Genomic DNA, 6,000 nt, shown 5'->3' with positions numbered 1-6,000 from the left:
CTAAACCTGACGTCTCCACCTCAGTGTGTTGTACTACCATAACACTTAGGCAGCACACCCGCTGTCTTGGCATATTTTTGGACTCAGATCTTTCCTTTCCTCCTCACATTCAATCACTTACACTCTGATATCACCTGCACCTTAAAAACATATCCAGAGTGCGCCCTTTTCTTACTATGGCCAAATCTCTCATTGTTGCTCTCATTTACGCTCGTCTTGACTACTGTAACTTATTACTAATCGGCCTTCCACTCAGTAAACTCTCCCCTCTCCAATCTAGGCTGAATGCAGCAGTCAGGCTTATCATTTGGACTACCGCTACACCAATGCCTCTACCCTTTGCCAGTGACTCCGCTGGTTGCCCATTCCCTTCAGAATTTAATTCAAACTTATAACTCTCACCCACAAAGCTCTTGTCACGATCTGTGGGTATGTGGACCCACTGGGCCGTACCGCCGCAGCGGTATAGTAGCTGGCCAAACAGGGTACAAAGTCAATGTCTATAGTTCGGATAAAGGTACCGATGGCAATTCAGACAGTAGTGATGGTTTAGGCTCGGATGGAACTCTGACAGCAGGTGGACATAAGGTGCGGTGAAACACAGCGGGTGTAGCAGGCGACAGAACACGACTCCAACTCTGTACAGCACAGGAACATGGTAGCACGAGATACAGGATACAGGTAGAAGGAACGGGAACACTGGGAACTGGATAACACTCAAGGGACCATTTGCAAAGACTGACACAGGAAGGTACAAACAACGCTCAGGCAATGAAGGAAGGGACAGGGCCCTTCTTATAGTCCAGGGTGATCTGGGAGCAATCAGCTCAATCTCACACATGTGTGCGCTCTGGCTCTTTAAGGCTGGACTGAGCTCGCGCGCGCACCCCAGTGGTCACTGTGGTCACTGCGGGACAGGGCGGCTGCATGTGCTGGCATCTCTGGAGAGAAGGGTGTCATCAGGATGAGAAGAGTTTGTGGTCAGCGATCGCAGATGTTACAGCTCTCCACAGTGCTGAACCTCCTTACATCCCATCTATCATCTCTGTCTACCACCCTATCAGTGCTCTATACGTTCTGCCAATGACCTTAGGGCTCATTCAGACGAACGTGAATAATGTCCGTTTGCTGCGCAGAAAAATCACGCGCAGCACACGGACCCATTGATTTCAATGGGCCGTTCACACATGCAGGAGTTTTCACGCAGAGTGTGTCCGTTGCCTAAAACTCACTGCATCTCCTATATTGGTGCATTTTTCACACCCCTATCGCCCATTGAAGTCAATGGGTGCGTGAAAATCACGCACAGCACACAGATGCACATCCGCGTGCTGTGCGTGATTTACGCATCAATTTAATTGAAAAATAAAAAAAGATGTGCTTTGCAAGTGCAGTAACACAACACATACGGACCAGATTCACACGCGTTTTTCACGCGCGTGAATCTGATACGCTCGTGTGAATGTAGCCGGAGATTAACATCCTCCATTATCTGAACCTCCTACATCCGTCTCCAAGATTTTTATCGTGCTGCACCAATCCTCTGGAATGCACTACCCCAGACAATCAGATTAATTCATAGTTTTAAGCGTGCCCTGAAAACACATCTTTTTAGACAGGCCTATAACATTTCCTAATCAGACTTCTTTTCTTAACCTCACTATTACATTAGTCATCAGAAACTGACCAAACTGATTCAGCAGGATCCTTGCACCCTAATGCACTTCATGTCTGTCATACACAGATACTGGCTGGTGACCGGCTCCTGCAGCTTTATGTGTACCACCCCATGTGTATAAAAGATGGCTGGACCATTGTACATAACAAGCACTTTTTCCATTTTGTGTCACTCCTATTTCCTCATAGATTGTAAGCTCTTGTGAGCAGGGTCCCCCCTCCTCAGCCTGATATTGTCTGCACATGTTCCCTCTGAATTGTAAAGTACTGCAGAATATGTTGCCGCTATATAAATAAAGATTATTATTATATTATTCAATTTTGCACTGGGGCCTAGGAGCTAAACCTCTGGCAGGAAAACCTCTTTTATAACATGTGTAGAATCTATATAGTTTGTCATCATTAAATAGAGAGGCTTGTGAAGTCATTGGTGGTTAGGTGTTGTTGGGCCAGGTATGGCTTTTGCACTGGGCTCAGGACATCCAAATTATGCCTGAACCTATACCTTATCTAATCATAAAGTTACATAGTCCTCCATTACAGTGCTGAAGTCAGACAGTCAGTTATATGAAGGAACACAAAGAAAATGGGGCGGGCACTGAAGCATAATCAAAGACTGAACGGGGCGGGCATTGAGGAGGCTGTGAACCAACAGGATGCCTCAAACCCAGTCATACGTCAGAAGTCCCGGGTTTGAGGCACCATTCATTCTTTGCTTATGCTTCAATGCCAAAATGGTGTCGATACTGAGTGAGGTATCGGCGTAGGTCTGTCTGCATAATTACGTTCGTGCATCAGCGTCTATCGAAGCAAAAAAAAAACACTAGAATGAAAAGCAGAATTTCCGGTCGGCCAGAGATAGGAGGAATAGGGACAAATACGTTACGAATTTGTGACACAATGCATATTAGGAAGTTTATTTAATTTTGACATTGTGTATTAGTACAAAAAAAATTTGTATCCCTGGAAAACCTCTTTAAATGTATTGCTCTGCATAGCTGAAGTCCACTTCTCATAATGTAATATTTCATTATCATCCTAACACAGGAAGGTACAAACAACGCTCAGGCAATGAAGGAAGGGACAGGGCCCTTCTTATAGTCCAGGGTGATCTGGGAGCAATCAGCTCAATCTCACACATGTGTGCGCTCTGGCTCTTTAAGGCTGGACTGAGCTCGCGCGCGCACCCCAGTGGTCACTGTGGTCACTGCGGGACAGGGCGGCTGCATGTGCTGGCATCTCTGGAGAGAAGGGTGTCATCAGGATGAGAAGAGTTTGTGGTCAGCGATCGCAGATGTTACAGCTCTCCACAGTGCTGAACCTCCTTACATCCCATCTATCATCTCTGTCTACCACCCTATCAGTGCTCTATACGTTCTGCCAATGACCTTAGGGCTCATTCAGACGAACGTGAATAATGTCCGTTTGCTGCGCAGAAAAATCACGCGCAGCACACGGACCCATTGATTTCAATGGGCCGTTCACACATGCAGGAGTTTTCACGCAGAGTGTGTCCGTTGCCTAAAACTCACTGCATCTCCTATATTGGTGCATTTTTCACACCCCTATCGCCCATTGAAGTCAATGGGTGCGTGAAAATCACGCACAGCACACAGATGCACATCCGCGTGCTGTGCGTGATTTACGCATCAATTTAATTGAAAAATAAAAAAAGATGTGCTTTGCAAGTGCAGTAACACAACACATACGGACCAGATTCACACGCGTTTTTCACGCGCGTGAATCTGATACGCTCGTGTGAATGTAGCCGGAGATTAACATCCTCCATTATCTGAACCTCCTACATCCGTCTCCAAGATTTTTATCGTGCTGCACCAATCCTCTGGAATGCACTACCCCAGACAATCAGATTAATTCATAGTTTTAAGCGTGCCCTGAAAACACATCTTTTTAGACAGGCCTATAACATTTCCTAATCAGACTTCTTTTCTTAACCTCACTATTACATTAGTCATCAGAAACTGACCAAACTGATTCAGCAGGATCCTTGCACCCTAATGCACTTCATGTCTGTCATACACAGATACTGGCTGGTGACCGGCTCCTGCAGCTTTATGTGTACCACCCCATGTGTATAAAAGATGGCTGGACCATTGTACATAACAAGCACTTTTTCCATTTTGTGTCACTCCTATTTCCTCATAGATTGTAAGCTCTTGTGAGCAGGGTCCCCCCTCCTCAGCCTGATATTGTCTGCACATGTTCCCTCTGAATTGTAAAGTACTGCAGAATATGTTGCCGCTATATAAATAAAGATTATTATTATATTATTCAATTTTGCACTGGGGCCTAGGAGCTAAACCTCTGGCAGGAAAACCTCTTTTATAACATGTGTAGAATCTATATAGTTTGTCATCATTAAATAGAGATGCTTGTGAAGTCATTGGTGGTTAGGTGTTGTTGGGCCAGGTATGGCTTTTGCACTGGGCTCAGGACATCCAAATTATGCCTGAACCTATACCTTATCTAATCATAAAGTTACATAGTCCTCCATTACAGTGCTGAAGTCAGACAGTCAGTTATATGAAGGAACACAAAGAAAATGGGGCGGGCACTGAAGCATAATCAAAGACTGAACGGGGCGGGCATTGAGGAGGCTGTGAACCAACAGGATGCCTCAAACCCAGTCATACGTCAGAAGTCCCGGGTTTGAGGCACCATTCATTCTTTGCTTATGCTTCAATGCCAAAATGGTGTCGATACTGAGTGAGGTATCGGCGTAGGTCTGTCTGCATAATTACGTTCGTGCATCAGCGTCTATCGAAGCAAAAAAAAAACACTAGAATGAAAAGCAGAATTTCCGGTCGGCCAGAGATAGGAGGAATAGGGACAAATACGTTACGAATTTGTGACACAATGCATATTAGGAAGTTTATTTAATTTTGACATTGTGTATTAGTACAAAAAAAATTTGTATCCCTGGAAAACCTCTTTAAATGTATTGCTCTGCATAGCTGAAGTCCACTTCTCATAATGTAATATTTCATTATCATCCTAACACAGGAAGGTACAAACAACGCTCAGGCAATGAAGGAAGGGACAGGGCCCTTCTTATAGTCCAGGGTGATCTGGGAGCAATCAGCTCAATCTCACACATGTGTGCGCTCTGGCTCTTTAAGGCTGGACTGAGCTCGCGCGCGCACCCCAGTGGTCACTGTGGTCACTGCGGGACAGGGCGGCTGCATGTGCTGGCATCTCTGGAGAGAAGGGTGTCATCAGGATGAGAAGAGTTTGTGGTCAGCGATCGCAGATGTTACAGCTCTCCACAGTGCTGAACCTCCTTACATCCCATCTATCATCTCTGTCTACCACCCTATCAGTGCTCTATACGTTCTGCCAATGACCTTAGGGCTCATTCAGACGAACGTGAATAATGTCCGTTTGCTGCGCAGAAAAATCACGCGCAGCACACGGACCCATTGATTTCAATGGGCCGTTCACACATGCAGGAGTTTTCACGCAGAGTGTGTCCGTTGCCTAAAACTCACTGCATCTCCTATATTGGTGCATTTTTCACACCCCTATCGCCCATTGAAGTCAATGGGTGCGTGAAAATCACGCACAGCACACAGATGCACATCCGCGTGCTGTGCGTGATTTACGCATCAATTTAATTGAAAAATAAAAAAAGATGTGCTTTGCAAGTGCAGTAACACAACACATACGGACCAGATTCACACGCGTTTTTCACGCGCGTGAATCTGATACGCTCGTGTGAATGTAGCCGGAGATTAACATCCTCCATTATCTGAACCTCCTACATCCGTCTCCAAGATTTTTATCGTGCTGCACCAATCCTCTGGAATGCACTACCCCAGACAATCAGATTAATTCATAGTTTTAAGCGTGCCCTGAAAACACATCTTTTTAGACAGGCCTATAACATTTCCTAATCAGACTTCTTTTCTTAACCTCACTATTACATTAGTCATCAGAAACTGACCAAACTGATTCAGCAGGATCCTTGCACCCTAATGCACTTCATGTCTGTCATACACAGATACTGGCTGGTGACCGGCTCCTGCAGCTTTATGTGTACCACCCCATGTGTATAAAAGATGGCTGGACCATTGTACATAACAAGCACTTTTTCCATTTTGTGTCACTCCTATTTCCTCATAGATTGTAAGCTCTTGTGAGCAGGGTCCCCCCTCCTCAGCCTGATATTGTCTGCACATGTTCCCTCTGAATTGTAAAGTACTGCAGAATATGTTGCCGCTATATAAATAAAGATTATTATTATATTATTCAATTTTGCACTGGGGCCTAGGAGCTAAACCTCTGGCAGGAAAACCTCTTTTA

The sequence above is a fragment of the Rhinoderma darwinii genome, chromosome 2 (assembly GCF_050947455.1).
Source record: "Rhinoderma darwinii isolate aRhiDar2 chromosome 2, aRhiDar2.hap1, whole genome shotgun sequence".
Taxonomy (NCBI): Eukaryota; Metazoa; Chordata; class Amphibia; order Anura; family Rhinodermatidae; genus Rhinoderma; species Rhinoderma darwinii.
This window is presented reverse-complemented; position numbering follows the sequence as displayed.